Genomic DNA, 20,273 nt, shown 5'->3' with positions numbered 1-20,273 from the left:
CAAGTGTTTAGGCTTACCTTATTCCAAAACGCTGTTGTTGAAGTCCGTTCTTGACGATCCGGATGAGCTCCTCCTTCAAGTCAATTCCTGCAACCAAAAACAATCAAACAATTACCAAGCACTTGCATTTCATATAATAAAACATATATTCAACATGCAGACGAAGGAACACATGAAATAACTCATTAACACAAGCTATTGAGAAAAATAAACCAGTTTGTATTAATAACGAAACAAAGAAACTCTTACAACCTGGCCTTGGTGTTGTGCAAGTTCCTCCCAGGGTCCATCAAGGGTTTTCCTCTACTTTGACAAAGCTCACCCTCTTCCAAGTAGAATCAAGTGAAGACAATCTCTCCTCACAAAGGCTCTAATGGAAGACCTAAATCCTGCAGCATTTACCCAAAGAAAATGTATAGCTCCAACCTCTTCTCCCTCTGGCTCAATGTCTTTATTTATAGTGCTGTAAAGAGGTTATTCAGGTCCACTATCAATGGGATCATCCCCCTCTTTGGGTGGGATAGCTCCCTTATTGATGGGATAAGTTCCCCCTTAAGAGAGATACATGAACCAACTGGAGGCGCATCCATTTCATCAAACCGACCTCTAGAATGTTCTAGAAGTAACCACAAGTAACTTTTTCAAGATAAAACTCGCGCATTTTGCCTTTTACAGAGGGACGCACCTGTCCCTTAACATACAGAGCGTCCAAGGACGCAGTCTTTGTGAACATTGTGAGCGTCCCCGTAGGTAAGGCTTGAGAGAACCTGCGTCCCCAGAGATAAACACATTGTTTACAAGACTTTCTCTCTTTTTTGAGTTTGAGATGGATAGCAGAGGCATAAGACTTGCCTAAGAGGGTAGCATGACTGTTGATTGAGCCATACTAACTGTAAATAGTCATGGTGACATTTTTTAGTGTAAGTTTTCACTTTTTCGTAAGTTTTAACGAGTTCGAAAAAATGATAACAATGTACTCATGTGGCCGACTTTCAATTTAATTTACGAGCAGGAAAAGACGGAAAGAACTCGGCATTTTCATTTATTTTACGAGAATGAAAGATAGCAAAATAATCTCGGGATTTTCATGAGTTTAACGAGTCTTGAAAATAACTGAAATTGACTCGAGATAGGTTTCATTTTTACAAAAGCTTGAAACAGAGAAAAACTATGCTTCAAAGTAGTTTCATTTTTACACAAGCTTGAAACAGAGATAAAACTGTGCTTGATGCCCCCTAAGCATAACTGCTAGAGTGCATGCCCCCCTAGCTTCATTTCATTCAACCATTTGGATGAAATGAAGGTTTAGTGACAAGATCATTTAAAAGACTTTGACCTAAAACTGTAAGAAAATTATGCAAAACACCGAAACAACTAACCTAAATATACAACTTAACATTTACGAGATCTAGTCAATCTCTCGACTCAAGTAGAGGAGGATTTGTTTCATTTTTTAACGAGCTTGACACAGGAAAAGAACTATGCTCGGATTCGGTTTCATGTTTACACAAGCTTGAAACGAAAAACTATGCTTGTTACAAGTTCACATGCCCCCGGCATAATGATGCAAATCAAGGTACATGCCCCCCAAGCTTCATTGCATTCAATGAGGTGGATGGAATGAAGCTTTACTTTCAAAATCTTGGAAAGACTCGTGGGAGTTGTTTCATTTTTTAGTGAGCTTGACACAAGACAAGGAACTATGCTCATAACTACTTTCTACAATATACCTAACAAAAAACTATACTCTAAAAAACCTTGATTCATTTTTTAACGAGCTTGACACAAGACAAGGAACTATGCTCTAAAAACCTTGATTCATTTTTTAATGAGCTTGACACAAGACAAGGAACTATGCTCTAAAATCCTTGTTTCATTTTTTAACGAGCTTGACACAAGACAAAGAACTATGCTCATGACTACTCTCTACAATCTACCTACTTAACCTACCCTTGTTTCATTTTTTAACGAGCTTGACACAAGACAAGGAACTATGCTCAAAAAGTTCGCATGCCCCCAGCATAATGATGCGAAATGAGGTACATGCCCCCCAGGCTTCATTGCATTCAACCGGCTGGATGAAATGAAGGTTTACTTTCAATATTTAACTTGAAAAGGAAGTTGTTTCATTTTTAAAGAGGTTGACACAAGAAAAGAACTATCCTCATACCTGATTCATTTTTTAACGAGGTTGACTCAGTAACAGGAACTATCCTCAAACCTGATTCATTTTTTAATGAGGTTGACTCAGTAACAGGAACTGTCCTCAAAACTCTACTTTCTACAATCTACCTACATATCCTAAAATATAGCTGATTCATTTTTTAATGAGGTTGACTCAGTAAAAGAACTTTCCTCATACACACTGATTCATTTTTTAACGAGGTTGACACAGTAAAAGGAACTTTCCTCTTAACTCCTTGTTTCATTTTTTAATGAGCTTGACACAAGACAAGGAACTATGCTCATGACTTCCAGTTTCATTTTTTAACGAGGTTGAGACTAGAAAAAACTATCCTCACACTCACTGATTCATTTTTTAACGAGGTCGACACAGTAAAAGGAACTTTCCTCGTTAACTGATTCATTTTTTAACGAGGTTGACACAGGAAAAGAACTGTCCTCACAACATTGATCATGGCTTCCAACTGGAGGAAAGACATGTCAATGGACACACCTTGATCATGGCTTCCAAGAGGTCTTCATCCGAAGGAAGAATACTTCTTGGGAAGGAACACATGTCAAGGGACTCAAAAGGGATAAGAACATCGTGTTCAAGTAATCCCATAGAGTTTTCCATGTCAATTACCGGATCTAAATCAACAGTGAGAGGCTCACTTACACCGGTAACTGAAAACATGGGACCAGTTGCCACATAATTAACCCGTGGCGGGGTAGATACCACTTTAGAATCAGGAACATTTAGGGTTGTCATATTATTGGTAGTTGAAACAAGACTAGGGAACGAAAGCTGGTCTACAGTCACAATACTGCCATTGTGAGGGAAAGACATCACGCGAAAGAGTGTCGATACGACAGCTTTCATTGCATAAACATAGTCTCGCCCAAGGAGTAAATTGAAATCCAAGGGACCTCGAACTACCATAAGATCAACACAAACAGTTTTACCTTCCAAGGTAATAGAAAACTTAGGAAGGATCCCTAAAGGTTCACTAATTGTTCTGTTAAAAGCTTTCAGATTCTGCGTAATAGGCGCAAGCTGAGGGGAACCCAAAGCTTTCCAAACAGTTGAGGATAAAATACTAACAGAAGCACCTTCATCTACCTGTGTGCGATGTATGTCCCTACCACCAGCCTTGACAATGATTTGGAAAGGGATGGAGGAAGGAAGGCGAGGTTCTGTCAGTCTAGTCCAATCAAAGGAAAAGACCTCAGTACTTGGAGGGGGTTCTGTAGAAACAGGTGAAATGCCCCTCGGCATAGAAGAATCCGATGTAACAAGAAGAACATCAGCGGTATGAAATTTACTCTCCAAAGGGAAAGTGTGATCGATCGAATGTGAAATTGAATCGACCACTTGATCAACTAACGGATCATCAACCTGGGTGACATGAGTTTCACTCTCCAATGGAAGAGTGTGATCGACTGTACTTGAATTTAAATCAATCACTCCGTCAGTTGACGGTAGGTTGGGAGAAAGTTTACGGTAACCAGTTGGAAATTCTTGCTGTGGAACAGGAAGGTTTTCCAACAATGTTGAGGCTTCATCCATGTGAGGGCAAATGTGAGTTTGATGACTCCCTTTGCATAACTTACAAGGAAACCTAACTTTACCCTTTTTCCCAGGAACCTGACTATCACTGGTTGATGGATCAACGGAAAGTTGATAAGATTTTTCTGACCATACTTCCAAGACCTTTGGTATACTAGGACAATTGACAAGGAAGTGGTCACCCTTACAAAGCCTGCAAGGGTATTTGGGTTTACGATGCATGTCGGAATTTTCCTCAACACAACTAACACTTACAGCCATGGTTGGTTGGTTGACTTCTTTCTTATCTTGCTTCTTCTTCTTCTTTTTCTTCTTCCCTTTCTTCTTCTTCTTAGCCTCCTGGTTACTAGCATCAAGGCTTTTACCAGGCGAAGAGGAAGAAATGGAGGAAGAAAAATTAGGCGAAGAAGGTAAAGGGTCAACAGAAGGTTGGTGATGTTGAGATGGTAAACTCTGTTGAGGTGAAGCATCCGGTTGAGATGGAACAATTGGAGTATTTTGGGCCAACGAAGTTGAAAATAACCATATCGGTAAACCTATTGTAAATCCAGGTAATGACAAAGTAGCCATATAAGGAGGACCAACATTTCCAAAGTAAGGAAAAGTACTAGGATTCTCGTTAGGAGGGGTTCCTAGGTTGATAAATTCCGGAACATTTGCCATTATATTCAACTTCAGTGAATTTTATTAACAATTTAAAACTAAAATTAACAATTCACAATTCACACTTAACAACTAAAATTCACAATTCACACCTATGGTCTCTAAAAGTAAAAACAAACAAATTAACACGCGCTATCAAATCTAGGAGTCAAACCACACACAAACAGTAAGCTCTCCGGACCGAAAACACTAGTTGGTGATGAAGCCCAACCTCGCAGAATTCAGTACAGAAATGGCGGGTGGAACAGTTACCCCGGCAACCTGCTTAATGAATAGACCGGCACAAGTTCCTCCACTTTAACCGTCTCGAAGTGAAGTGAATCCCCCGGAAAATCCAAGTGAGTATAACCGACGTCTGCTCCAGGTACAGTGGGACCTTCCCTCCACCGTCACCTCGGTAGAACCCTAAAGATTATGGTCACTAAGGTCACCAACAGTAACAAATACACCTGGGGGAACAGTCTAAACTCCGACAGCACGCAAGGGCAGAGTAGCAAGCTCAATCCCCTTACCGGCTCCTTGACAACAATCCAAGGTTTACCGATAAGTGACCCCTGGCTCCTCGACAATGGTTAATCCGAGGTTTACCGTTTGTAATACGTACTGTCTGGCGTCGTTCCCAACGAGGGGGGAATGATCCCTTCACTGGTTCGGACACGAGCTCGTGCTTCTCCTTTAAGAGGAGCTTTCCCAGAGTGCAATTGAAACAATTGGATTTATTCTACTCAAGATAAACTATCTGTTTGGTTTTGTAGTCTTGGAGAGTTAAGTACTCACCTACTCCAAGACCCTAGCCTAAGCTATGTTGGTGTTTCAGAGCCCTAGAAATGTAAAAATTACTAGATGAATTTTAATTAAGCGCTGTGTTATTAAGGCTGTTATTACTCAAATGGGTAAATGGAGATGAAACCAATGGTGTTATAACCCGACTCAACTGAATGCAATCGAATATGATAATGCAATCCTTTCAATTCGATGAATCCTAACTAGAGTAAGGAGAGAGTTTCCATTCACTTCCAACAATGCAAAAAATTGATCATTAAGAGAAAATTTAAAAAATTCTCTAATGCACTAATTTCATCAAGAAAAACTAATGCAAATCAATTCCAAACCAATTTTTTATTTTTATTTTTGTGTAAATTCAAATCAAAGAAAACTGATCTAAATCTACGATTGATTTTTCAGAATGTAAACTATGCACAATTCACATGAAAAGTATGCAAATGTAATCTATGCACATTTTTCATTCATATTCTGAAACTGAGAACTCTAATTATGCAAATGTGATCTATGCAAGAGAATTCTCAAACACAAGATGATTCTAATGTAATCTAAGAACCAATCAAGTGCAAGTCGAGAAAATTGGGTGAGAGTTCCAAAGATCAAAACATAAAAACACTCAAAGGCGATTAACACTCATACACAATTTAGCCCCCCCCGGCGAATGAGGGGGAATTTTTTTTTGCAAAAACAAAAGCAAAAAGATGCAAAATTGTGAAAAGACTGAGAGAAACCTCCAAGTAATGACCAAAGGAAATCAAATTAAGAATTTCTCAAAAAAGAGACTCAAAACACCCAATTGATGAAAGCTAAAAGCAGGAATGCTAATGAAACAAGCTTAGGTGAAGATTTTTGGCAAGGGACTAATGAATCTGGGCAGAAAAAACTAAGAAAAAACAAAATCTAAGAGCAAAAAGTGTAAAAAATGGAATTTTCTCAAAGTTTGGCAGGGGACGCAGGCAACCCGTTAGCACAGGTGCGGGCCCGCTCTGTGCACACAGCAAAAGTGCGTCCAGGGACGCACTGTGCAGCACTCAGAGGGTGCGTCCTACTGAAAAACTCAAGAAAAACCAAAATAAAACTAATCCTAAGCTAACCCACCCAGAGACAGAATCACAGAGCCAAAACCAGAAAATAAAAATGATTTTCTCAGAGCAAAGTTCACACAAAGGAAAAGACTTTCACATTAATGGCTTCCCCAGCGGAGTCGCCAATTTGTCGTGGCGGAAAAAGTCGTTTGTGCGGACACAACTGACCTCCCTAGGAGTCTAAACTCTCTAGTGACAAACAAGACAAAATGGAGTGATCTTTCTCTAAATATACCTTTTAAAACATGAAAACTACAAGTGTTTAGGCTTACCTTATTCCAAAACGCTGTTGTTGTAGTCCGTCCTTGCCGATCCGGATGAGCTCCTCCTTCACATCAATTCCTGCAACCACAAACAATCAAACAATTACCAAGCACTTGCATTTCATATAATAAAACATATATTCAACATGCAGACCAAGGAACACATGAAATAACTCATTAACACAAGCTATTGAGAAAAATAAACCAGTTTGTATTAATAACGAAACAAAGAAACTCTTACAACCTGGCCTTGGTGTTGTGCAAGTTCCTCCCAGGGTCCATCAAGGGTTTTCCTCTACTTTGACAAAGCTCACCCACTTCCAAGTAGAATCAAGCAAAGACAATCTCTCCTCACAAGGTTCTAAATGGGAGTCCTAATTCCTGCAGCATTTACCCAAAGAAAATGTATAGCTCCAACCTCTTCTCCCTCTGGCTCAATGTCTTTATTTATAGTGCTGTAAAGAGGTTATTCAGGTCCACTATCAATGGGATCATCCCCCTCTTTGGGTGGGATAGCTCCCTTATTGATGGGATAAGTTCCCCCTTAATAGAGATACATGAACCAACTGGAGGCGCATCCATTTCATCAAACCGACCTCTAGAATGTTCTAGAAGTAACCACAAGTAACTTTTTCAAGATAAAACTCGCACATTTTGCCTTTTACAGAGGGACGCACCTGTCCCTTAACATACAGAGCGTCCAAGGACGCAGTCTTTGTGAACATTGTGAGCGTCCCCGCAGGTAAGGCTTGAGAGAACCTGCGTCCCCAGAGATAAACACATTTTTTACAAGACTTTCTCTCTTTTTTGAGTTTGAGATGGATAGCAGAGGCATAAGACTTGCCTAAGAGGGTAGCATGACTGTTGATTGAGCCATACTAACTGTAAATAGTCATGGTGACATTTTTTAGTGTAACAGGAGGGTTCGTGATCCGATCTACGCACTCGCACTACCCTCGTGGCTATCTGTCCTTCACGTAGATCCATGACAGTCACTTCCTGAGTTCTTATTATTTCTATGGGTCTATTACAAATTAGATATAATTCGCAATTTCTTTAAGCAAACATTTAACAATAATAACCAGTGTGCACCATCATAAATCTTAAAGACATAAACTTGTATAAAAAATGCATAAACTAGAATACAAAAGATCCTCAATATTTCAGAAACAACTTATCTTTATTAATATCTTCCTTTAAGTACAACCAGATCCACCCTACACACTTAGATATAGTGGTCTGCGCACACAGCTGTAGACTCTACCAGGCCTCTGCGCACATAGTTGCAGAGCCTCTATCTATCTACTAACATCCTTGACTCGTACTTATAGACCCAGAGAGAATATTTCCTTCATAAACCCATAACATTCCCTATCCAAACCAAAAAATTACTTCTAACCTTAGAGCCTTGCTCTATTTCAGGTTGACTCACTTTCTATTTTCTTACATTATTTTCGGGCGGACAACCCTTTGACTTGACTCATTACAATTCGTGCTCTGCACACCTCGCGGAGCCTTTACCATACTATTACCCAAAATTGTGGGCTTTGAGCCTCAAAACCATTACGTGAGGCCTCTGCTACCCAACAGGCCCCCAACACAATCATCATGACTTATCTCGAGTCACTCGGATGGTGCGACAATCTTCACGCGGAGGTCATTCAACAACTTCTGTACTTCGCTTACACTCGCCACAAAGTCTTTTGCCATCTTCTGTACTTGTTCTATGCAAGCCACTGATGTATCAGTATCAGTTTCCGTTGCTTGTCCAGGTTCATATACTGCCTGCATTTGTGCTACCTTTTTCTCGATGGTGGTGGAAACCGCGAATGCCTCAACAAGACAAGGCTGGACGCATTCTTTAATCACTATTTCCTTTTGCTGAGCAACATAAACTTGTATCTTGAGATCCTGGGCCTCCCTCATCTTGGCCAAGCATTGCGTAATAGCAACCATCTATGCGGTCACCCTGACATTATCATAGGCTAGTTGTAACTCCCTTGCTTCTGTTTCCAACCGCTGTAAGGTTGGGTCTTCCTGTAGTGAAGTGACTATAATAAGTGACTGATCCAACCAGTGCACTCCTGCATGGCACATGCTATTGTTTCCACCCCAGACTAAATGATGCCTTTTCTCTTCTCTGTGACCTCCGGTGGTGTAGAGGGCTGTGATTTTAGTTTCAGTTCTACGATCTACACGCTGAGGCCCAACTGGATCCTTGCTGCTTGGTCCTTTTCTTCGCAGAACCCACTGACCAACTTGTGGATCTATATGCTGATAGGTAAATTTGTCGCAATCTTGAGCTCAGGGGCACGACAACACACTTCCCCTACAATTTTCTCCAATTGCCAATTTTGTGCAACTGCTTCATCACGTTGGAGGCTTAACTGCTCGATGTTAATTCACTACTCACTGAGTACCGGCATTGCACGTCCTTCCCTAGCATGGAGCTCCGTTGTTATGCCGTCATAAAGCTTGTATAAGCTCTCGTGGGGGAGGGCAACCAAATTTAATCCAAGCCCCGTAAGTCAGCCTACGACAGCTTTGTCCACCGCGTTGTTTTCTTTTAATGCTCCTTTCGGGAGTGCGATAGAATTAGCCATTTTGGCCTGCAGCAGCTGCTCAATTTCTAACATACCTGTAGCTCCATGGGTAGCGACTATTCCCGGCTGTGGGGCTCGTGCTCCGAGTTCCTGTAGCTACATGCTAAGCACCCCCAACACAGTCTTCTAATCTGTCATGGTCTCGTCGAGCGTCTCCCAAGTGACTTCTTGAACTGTATCCCCTATGTCATATAGGTCACCTTCAGTCAATGTGATAAGTTCTCCCTCCAACTTGGACGCCTTGGTATTCTTCTGTGACTTCGACCGTTGTGTTGCATGCGGTCGTTTTAAGGGTGAATAGGTGGTGGATGGAACTGCTCCTTCCATCCATGCATCCATTTCCGGCTCTGTGGTTACCTTCGGGCTGCTTTCATCCTCTGTCGTAGTATCCCCTACTGCTGTTGCCTTGCTTGTGGAAGCCTGTGTTGCCTCCTAGGCCGCCTGTACTTCCGTAGCATGTTGTTTGTTCCGCTTCTGTTGTGCTAAGTGCTTGGCCTTAGCCTTTTGTTTTTGGATGGTAGTCTCATTGTGTCCTACCGCATCTGGTCCACGCCACTCCGGTGGCCAGGTATCCAACACCGCAAAAATAGCCTCGTCGATGGCAATGAAGGGAAGTGTGGTCCATGTCTGCTTTGGATCCTTGCGTGCCCAGATGTATACATGGTGCATATCTGCCTTAAAATCGGCTACGTTCTTCACACTGTCATATGCCTCGATAGATAGGCAGGGTTGCTGGCTGATCCACTGTCGTATGCTCGCATCCATTAGTATTTAGAAAATCTTGAATTCTCAGATTCTTGTGGCATCCTTCGTCGCCTAGAGCGACGTGTATTTTGTGGCCTCTGGCCAATCCTGGTCCAAGGAAGGAAGCTGACTATCTTTGGGTAATTCACATGTAACCAATAGGATGGATAAAAGAAACCACACATAGTGGAAGGTCTTACCCTCCTCCTGGGCCTCCCTGTAGTTGGTCAAGAATTCATCATAGAGGAGCTGCGCCCAATTGAACCATTACCCTTCTACACATTGCTTAGCTAACGTGACGAACATTGCTTGGACCTCATTTCCTCGGCATTTCCTCATCACTTTTGCCAACAACTGGGTGGTAGTGCAGACCCCTTTGTCCTGAATACTAGCAATAACATACCCTCTTTGCTTTTTCTCCAATTTGTATTTCTTTTTCAGAGCTTCCATCATCATCAAATTGCCACTCATACCAACTATTTCCACGGGGTCCCTTCCTTCACAAGGAAGCCAAGAGATCTTATGAATGAGCTCCGCCATGATGGGAACGGGTTTTTCTATCCATAGGTACCCATCATGTACTAGACATAGCAGTTGCCTGATGACCAATATTGTAATTGGGGGCCAATGAAAATGTGGAATTGATAGGAGGTAGAGTAGCCCAACCTCCCCCACCTTTCACAGCCATTCCTGCGGCTGTAGTGTCGTAACAGCCCCCTCCATGCTTTGCTCCATCAGTTCGCTAGTTTTGAAATGAGGAATCTTCTCAGTATAGTAAGGTCCCAGTCTTCAAATTTCATAGTAGGGATGTGGTCGGTCATTGTTCCTTCGAACATAACCCCTTTAGGGAGAGACAGGGTGATGAATATGCTGTCAACGATATCCAAATATTTAGGTACCTTGGCCCTCCCTTTCCTTGGAGTAAAATTCTTAGGCCACTTTGCTGGAGCTCATACTGACTGGATATTTTCTTCCATCTCTTCTTCTGGTTCTATTTCTTTGACAAAGGTCAGGGTGTCCTCTTCCTCTTCATCGCTCTCAATAGTAACGTTTTTCCCTTTTCCTCCATCGAAAATTTTCCAAATCGCAGATTTCGTGGAGACATCCGAACTGGTCCTACTACCTGTGGGTTCTTCTTGGTTCGTGGCATCCAGGGTGACTTAGGAATATCAGTTATACTCCCTCCCTATGGTGAAGGGTTCTGTGTCGCCTCCTTGGTTATGACCGACATCTTAATTAGGGTCTCCTGCATATCCTTCGGCAATGGTTGAAACCACGAACTCTCTCTTAGGAGTGCCTCATCCATCTTGTTCCTATTTGTTGGCATTATGATTCAGGTTTGGCGCTATGGCACAGGTGTTGTACTTGATGGCAACTCACTCAAGTGGCAAATCTCTATTCAAGCTCTCAAAATGATGGAAAATAAGGGGTTCGCAGGTACACCATTCAAAAGGTGCGGGCCTGCAGGCACGCCATTCACAAAGTGCGGTCATGTACGCAGGTTATTCGAACAGAAAGTGCGGACCCCAATTCACTCACTCCAATGCAGAGAAGCGCGCACACGTGGGATTTCTTATGTTTGGCCCATGGTATTTAGCCCGACGTTCATGATCCTATGGTTTTGGTCCGTGGTATAGGATCTAAATTATTGAACCCCAGTTTGGATCCCTTGTATTGGTTTTCGATGGTTTTGTCCCATGGTTTGAATAAGGGCTTGCCTATAAAAAGGAAAGGAGATCACTTGGCTAGTCATTTTTGTGAAATTTGAATATCTTAAGATCTAAAATTTTGGGTGATCGGTTTGAAAAGCTAGATCTAAATCAAGGTGAAATTTAAGGCGAATCTATTGATAGGTCATGATCTCTCGAGCGCATGATCAGATCTGTGGATTTGACTGCCTGTGGCACATTGGAGGACTATTAATTTGGCTCTATTTAGAGGTCCGCAGGTGATCCACAACACAGGTGCGGGGCCCCGCAGCGCAGTAGAAGGCGCAGGTGCGGGGGTACGCAGCGAAGCAGAAGGCGCTGGTGCGGAGGTACACAGTGCAACAGAAGGCACAGTGCAGAGGTACACAGAGGAACAGAAGGAATAGGTGCAGAGGTACGTTGTCAGGCAAATAGTGCAGGTGCAGATCTGCACAGAGGTACGCAGTGCAGTAGAAGGAGTAGGTGCGGAGGTACGCAGAGCAGAAGAAGGACTAGGTGCGGATCTGCGTAGTTTAGACACAAAAGAGCTGCGGATATTGACAGGTTTCTATTGGTGAAGTTGCGGAATTTTCTTAAAATATTTGTTGGCTACCTTTTATCTATTGCTGCAGAGTTCTGGGTTTAGATTACGAGTATTTCTTTTCTGGTTACTGCATTTTGAGAAGTTATTGGTTGATTCATTGGGTGATTCACATGTACTTGATGATTATTTGATGTTCATGGATCCAGTTTGAAAATTTATGAAAAGTGGTCCTTGGAAGAAAAGAAGTAGGTCAGCACCTACAAGAGCTAAGGGGGTTGTAGCTCCCTTCTAGGAGAGACTGGAAAACGAGAGAGGGTTGTAGCTCTCAGCAGGTTGCAGCCTGCGTACTGGTAAAGGACTGCACCAGTACAAAATCATTGTAAAAGAAGTTTCTAATTGAAATAAGATAGAGACATATTGCAGCAGGTGGTTTTCACCCACATTGGGTTTCCACCTTATATCTGGTGTTATTTGGTGCGACTATCTATTTTTCTTGTTCTTGCTCATTATTATATGGTACTAACATACAATTTAATGATCAATATCTGAAGAATAAATTAAAGTATAAATCTGGAAGATATATTGAAAAGAATTTGATAATACTGATTTACCCCCCCTCTCAGTATTATTTCCAACACTGTTTGCTTGATAGTAACACAACTTAATATGCAAGGTGCTAAGGGTTGTTTGGGTACTAGCCATCTATGCTTTACATGCATCTTTGAATTTAAATTTGACTGTTCCCTCCATTTGTGGCTCATTAATGCGATTTTGATGGCAAATCCATTCAGCCCTGTGTCTTAATTGCCTGCTGCTCGCTCCTTGGTGTCTTAAATGGGACATCTTGTCATGAACGATCATTGTCCATCCTTCCCACATGGCAGCGCAGTCCCTGGTATGCGGATGCGTTCGATGCTTCCTACTAGTCCTGCGTGCCACGTCCAAACCATGCAACCTTCCTACAGACTTCTTTATAGTCTTGTGCCCTCTTTCAATTGCGTGGAGCGCTAAGACTGGACCTCCTATAGATAGTCAGGTGGTCGCACCCCTCATGCAAGACTTCCTCTTCCCTACTAGCCTAGGCTATGGGCACCCTTTGCGTACCTTTGAATCAAGTATCACATCATGTTCTGTGCTCCCTCATTCAGTAGGGTGTGGTCACAACCATGATAGCAGGGTCACAGCTCATTCTAGTATCATAGGAGGGCCGGCTAGGTCCGGTCCCCTTATTCTCACATTCGCACGGCTTGTTTGTGTGACTCTGATTTTTATTTTTCCAATTTCTTCATCCAACCTCGGACTTTTACTTCTTAGCCTTGCCCCCTCTTCCTCAAGTTCGTGAAGTCTCAAGCTGTCACATTGAATGGCTTCCTGCAACTGTCGGGTCCCTTTGTCTAGGTCCTCTCGTTCAAGTCGAATTGCAGGGGTAGTGGGCGAGGAAATTGTCTTCACTTTCCTGGTTTCATCGCGTTTGACCATGGATAGAGTTCTCTTTGCACATCCTTCTTTGTTTACGGTCTTATTGGCCCGACGAACCCCTGTCATGCGTAGATTCAGTTGGGTCGATGCTTGTACAACATATAGCCATACCCTCCGTTATAGACGGTTGCCCAAATGGCTTCGTTGTGGTTGCCCTGGCTGCATTCGCTAGGGAAGTCCCCCAACCCTGTACATGCATCTGCCTTCTACCTTCATGCCCATTCCACCTCATCTTCCTATGTGCATGCCACACTGGTGTGATTATCACATGCAGCGCTCCTTTCGGTGCACCATGTCGCTTCTGTTCTATGATTGAAGTTCCGCAGAGGTTGACGAAGTCCTCCCCATGTGTTGCACCATCGTCTACTGGTCATTTCCTTACCTCAGTTGTCATGCGTCGTAGTGATCTATTCATCATGTTATAGTTGAGTGTTGTGACTTCATGCAATCAGTTCTACCATCGTTCTATCTCCTCATTTGAATCCGATGTGTAGGAACTATCGTGCTCCCATGAGATTCTCCCATCCGCTGTGGGATTCACTCGATCCTGGTCTTGGGCTGTTATCTGGTAGATGTAGTCCAATTCATCATCACTGTCCTCATCATGCACCAGTTCAGTGTAGCGTGCTCCTTCAGCCGGGTCTAGCAGAACTATAACACGAAGTGAATTTTTCTCGAATGTCATATTTCGTCTTTTTAAGTTGATGAACCCATTCATGTCTGTGGCCCAATCTATTCCTAGCAACGCAAGGTATGGATTACTATCATCAACAATTTATATTACCTCAAAGTCTATTTGTGTACTTACACCTTCAATGTCCACTGTCATCCCGTGCAATCTTCCCATCGTTAAGATATTTTGCTGGTTGGCCATTCGAAGTTGAATAGGAGACCACTGTAGTGTGGGCCTGCCCATGTGTTCCCACGTTTTCTTAAGTAATACATTCGAATCCAACGCCAAATCTAGGATGACCTGATCCATCTCATAATCACCAATTTGCATCGTCATTTGCATTTCCCTCCTGGTGCGTAGAGCATGTTTTCCAAGATTCCGGACTATGCACGGCTCCCCTGATCTTGTGCACCTAGTGATCAACTCTTGTATTTCCTTAACTTCCTTATTATCGTGTAGCAGCTTCATGCATGTCTCTAAAAAGGTAGTAAGCATAGAGTGATCCATTCCTAGCTCAATTAGATCCCTACTACCTAGAGTAGAGGCTTTTGTGAAGCTCTTCTTTGCTTCCTTAGACATCCCCTTCACATGTTCCATCTCAAAGTCAGGTTCCTTTTTAGGAGCATCGTGACCCTTCACATATTCTCCAGGTTGTTTTGTCGCATCTCCCCCTGTAGTTGCACTTCTCCTCAGTACCTTGTTTACGCTGGGGTCCTCTTCGCGTGGTTTAGACTTCATCATTTGCATATTTTGAGTTGGAGTAGGCTGTAGTACCCACTTTTCACGCATTTGGGCAATCATCGTCAGACAATCTACCATTTCATGCTCAAACTGCTCACAGTATGGAAAAGATATTCTCGTCAAGTTAGTACAATCGTGAGCGTAGTGCCTCGACCCTCTACAATTATAACAGATCAGTTGTTTGTGCCCTCATCCAGCTCCTATTCCTCCTCTCACTCGTCCGCATCCTTGGAATCCACCGCATGGCCCCACAGCTTGGTCGAAACCCCTCATCTCAGTCTGCATTCGATAGGCTGGGGTCCTTTCCATCATTAGCTCGTAGCTTTGACACATTCGATGGTCGTGACCCACTGACATATAGAAGGTGCAATATAGCTGCCACGGGGTCTGGGTATACTTCTGCAATAGGTGATAGTTGTCTGTTGTGTGCTTCCCTCCTACTTAACAAATCACGCACCAAAGTGCGGTCGCCACACTTGGCCGAGCTTGTACCTCCAGTCTTAATGGCATCATCCCTCCTCCCACAAGAAAGTTCGCGAATACGAGGCAATGGTCCTTGTAATGACCTTGGCCTTTGCATTTGATACATCACACCTATTCACGTTCCTCTGGTCAGGGCACCCTATCTTGCTTCAAACTTTGCATATCCAAGCATAGGTTTTGTAGTTGCACGTGGATTTGCTGAAATCCCAACCCCGGATCCTGTATTGGAGTTTCATGCAACCTCATTGCTATCTCTAATGCTTTAGCTTGGGTTGAGATCTTATGCTATGACAACGTTGTCCTCAGATGTGGTGTCAAAGATGCCACAAATCATGTGCGGTGCTGCACATCTGTCAATGTCATGTTAGCTTCGCAGATCGTACTCTTCAATCACTGATCCAGATCCCACGGGGTTTCACCTGGTAGCATCACAATTTCTTTGAACCCAATGATCGACTGCGTTTTCAATTTCAGCCGGCTAAATTCTTTGTTCAATTTATCCTGGATCGTCGCTATTCCCGCATTCGAGTGATCACTACAGTACTTTATATACCACGTCAGCACGTGATCTTGCAGTGTGCTTACCAAAGTAGCCTTTTTTATGTTATCATCCATTACGCCTTGTGCTTTCCAAACAGCCTTTACCGCAAACCAGAACTAATCTGGTTCCTCATTTCTTATGCCTCTAAATACAGGAAACTTGATCGCACTCACCATTCCAACTATCGGTGGTGGTGGAGGTGGGGTAGGTGAAAATGGGTTTGATGTAGGTGAAGTAGGTGATGGCATGGATGGTGTTGGTATTAGTGGAATGCACTACTTTATCAGCTGGACTGTGCTTCTCGGAGAGAAACGTGCAAGCTCCTCCTCTCTTTCTCATGAAAGTGAAATCACATCTCTAATCCCTCAATCCCTCGGTAGCCTCTTTTGCTCCACATTACCCCAGACATCAATGGATGCGCAAAACCCATTTGTCACATAACAACATTTTAATCCAAGTATTCAACAATTTGATGTACTTACCCCGTGGTCCTTGGAGAAAGCACCTTTCTGCTTCATTGTAACTTAGAGTTGTGTCTATCATGAACTCGGTGATAAAACCTCCTATTATTCGATCCAACCAATGATCTACTGGCGTGCAATTTTATCTTAAGATGCTTCTAGCTTGCGCACCAACTATGGAGTCCACATGATGGGCTGATCTAGTCTGGACCTTCCCTAATTATCAGCTAGCCTCGTGATCCACTCATACAGCTCTGTCGAGAAGGACACAAAGAAGATCTCATGTATTTCGGTGTATATGTAGCGATCCAGCCACCTTTCCTCAGATATCTACGGAATTCTATTTTCTTGTACCACAAACTCGTGAAGCTTATGATTGAACAAATATTCAAGTTCTTTCTTCATAGGGTTCCAGTGTTCCGACATCAGACATCCCTTAGGCAGATCCCAGTCCCGGCAATGGAACCATTTGTTGGCTTGTTGGGGCTTGACCTAGGTTTGGAAGTGTTTTAGCTAAAAAAATCCCACACTACCGGCCCTTTCAGCAACAATCAGTAGAGCATGGACTGAAGTCTCACCCAAGGTAGTATGGGAGGATGCTGGAACCAGTTTCCACACCCTTGGGATGTCTTGATGGGGACTGGAGGGTTCGTGATTTGATCTGTGCACTAGCATTACCCTCGCGGCTATCCGTCCTTCACGTAGAGCCGTGACAATCACTTCCTGAGTTCTTATTATTTCTATGGGCCTATTACAGATTAGATCTAATTTGAAAGGTCTTTAAGCAAACATTTAACAATAATAACTAGTGCGCACCATCATAAATCTTAAAGACATAAACTTGTATAACATATGCATAAACCAGAATACAACAGATCTGTAATATTTTAGAAACAACTTATATTTATTAATATCTTCCTTTCAGTACAACTAGATCTTCCCTGCACACTCAGGTGCAGGGGTCCGCGCACACAGCTACGGACTTTACCAGGCCTTTGTGCACATAGCTGCAGAGCCTCTATCTATCTACTAACACCTTCAACTCAGAATTACAGCCACAGAGAGAATATTTCCTTCATAAACCCATAACATTCCTGATCCAAACCAAAAAATTACTTCTAACCTTAGATCCTTGCTCTATTTATATATTCCCATGGTCCGCGGACCATGGGCAGGCCGACTCAGTTTATATTTTCTTACATTATTTTTGGGTGGACAACCCTTTGACTTGACTCATTACAATTCGTGCTTTGTGCACCTCGTGGAGCCTTTACCATACTATTACCCAAAATTGTGGGCTTTGAGCCCCAAAACCATTACACGGGGCCTCAACATAGATGCCCACATCTCCTGCACAGTTTGAGGAATGAGTGATCGTATCTCATGTGTCCAAGCATCCAACAGCATTGGCCGATGCTACCAGAGCATATGTTGAATCCACTAGCTTGAGTGTTTCCTTCTTGATAGCAGAGAATGAGCGAATGGCAAAGGAGTTACAAACGACCAAGCAGGGAGGAGAACTAGTTACAACATCTGCCTGAGTAGAGTTGAAGAAGGGGATACTGGATGAAGTATCATCCCTTGAGAGTGTCATGTGGGCATTGTATTCTAGATTTGGTACTATGCATAAGGCAGTTTTCCATCTCAATGAAGCCCAAGGGAGCCCTGTTACACTTTCCCAAGACGATGAAGCCCAAAGCGGTTGAGTTGAAGGCATGTATCTGGAGTCATTTCGGAAGTATGAAGAAATCCCGCAACTCATCACTAGTTTGCAGGCTTCCCATGCATCGATGTTCACAAGCATGGATGTTCTTTTGCGTGCACTGTAGGTTTTAACCCCGTACAAAAATTACCTGCAAATGAATTCTAAATATAAAAATAAACAATGACAAGAGCATAACACATAAAACAAATATACACAGATATTTTCCACTGGATCCCAAAACTGGGGCTACCAGATTGATTTTTCATTATATTCCTTTCAATGTTACAATAGAAATATATACATGTCGAAGCATCCATAAACCCCAATCCATGAACTCTGGATTAGAACATAACTATAGTTGCCTTGACCGAATCTACAAAATACCATGGACTGAAAAACATTGTGTGTTGAAAAGTGTGCAACAAGAAATTCTTGTTGAGAATGCAACAAGATGATGGAGCTTAGTGAAAAGAGTCGCCTTCACTAAGTGGGCCCGCAAGCAAATTATGGCGCAAGTTCTATTTTTGGATCCCAGCAGGGATGATCACAGCAGGAGTGACCACAGCAGGGATGATCACAACAGGAGTGACCACAACAGGGATGATCACAGCATGAGTGATCACAGTAGGAGTGATCACAGCAGGAGTGATCAAAGTCTATTTTTAGACTGGCTGTCAAAAATAGAAAAGTCAAATATTATTGTCTCATAATAATATTTGGACTATAAACTTGATCTTATTCTCTTAGAGAACTTCAGTTTGAGCTACAGATGTGGCACATGTAGCTGTCAGAAGGAAGTATTCTTTCTTTGTGGGTCAGTTGAGTTTTTGCATGCATGACTTCAGTAAGAACTCAATCAGTTGAGTTTGGTGGAGTTGATTGTAGAGTTGATGGAGTTGTGTTCAGTTTGACTTGGTTAAACTAGTTGTAATTAGTCTAACTACAAATAGACTAATGATGAGTTGTTAAACTAATTATTAACTCATAATGCAACTATATAATACATCATTTAACTCAGTTGCATGTCAGTGCATGTTCAGTTCAGGAGGGACAGGTGTTAGAGGATCAGATTGCTATCAGTTGTGACTATAGTTGTGCATGATGATTTGCACAATCAAAGGGATTGAGTATGCCAATGAATTGGCCAATACCAAGTATTATAGCCTCTTCTCACATCTTTCCAGTGTGAGTGATTCTTTGGAGGTTAAATACGAGTTTGGTAAACCATTCTCATTCATTCTTGAGCAGGTATTGAGCTGTGGAGGCAGGCAAGCAGCGAGGGAGATTTGGAGATCAGATCTGAGCTGTATTATGTGTAGCATGTGGAGATAGTACTGAGTACTTGTGAGGAGTATTGTACTATGTATTGTTACATGATTCAATCACTATAATATACAGATAGTTGGGGTTTTTAGCGAGATGCTTTCCCCGGGAAAATACTGTGCTGATATGTGTGATTGCTGCTTCTATGTACGCCTGTGAATGTTTCTGCTTCTGTACATTGATGATCAATGTAGAGGAGGTTACGTATTATGAATATTCCATTTATAAGTGTATAATAAGGATAATATTTGTGAATATGTTTCATATTATTCAAAATTTTTACATGGTATCAGAGCTGCTTGATTTGTAGAAGAGATTTTTATAGGATATCAAGCGAGGAATTATCATCGGATCTATTATTTAGAAAGTGTTTACATTTTATTTCTTCAGGCAGAGTCTATAATCGGGCTAGGTAGTCTCTGGATTCATCCTTCTTTTGGAAGGTGAGATATCCAGTGAATGCCCAGACAGTCAATCTCTGTATAAGAAATACTTTGTTCTCACAAATTCTAGGTCGGAAGTGGTTGAGTTTTTGAGCTGGTGGAATTCGAATTTAATTCCAAAGCAAGAGATAAAACTCAGAAACATTAAGTGTGAGAATGGAGACAGTATGCCGCAGTATCTCACGAAGTTCACCCAATGCCGGGATGAGCTGGGAAGTGTGGGGGTGACTGTCGGATGAGGATGGTGAGTCTAGCACTCCTTGACCTTCCTAAGAGTTGGCATAGCTACCAGGACTCGGTGAATGGAAGGGAGAAATT

This window comes from Pinus tabuliformis, chromosome 7 (genome assembly GCF_031772625.1).
Source record: "Pinus tabuliformis cultivar Carrire ecotype Pingquan chromosome 7, CPIR1, whole genome shotgun sequence".
Classification (NCBI taxonomy): Eukaryota; Viridiplantae; Streptophyta; class Pinopsida; order Pinales; family Pinaceae; genus Pinus; species Pinus tabuliformis.
The sequence above is the reverse complement of the archived record's forward strand: the minus strand, read 5'-3'. Positions refer to the sequence as shown.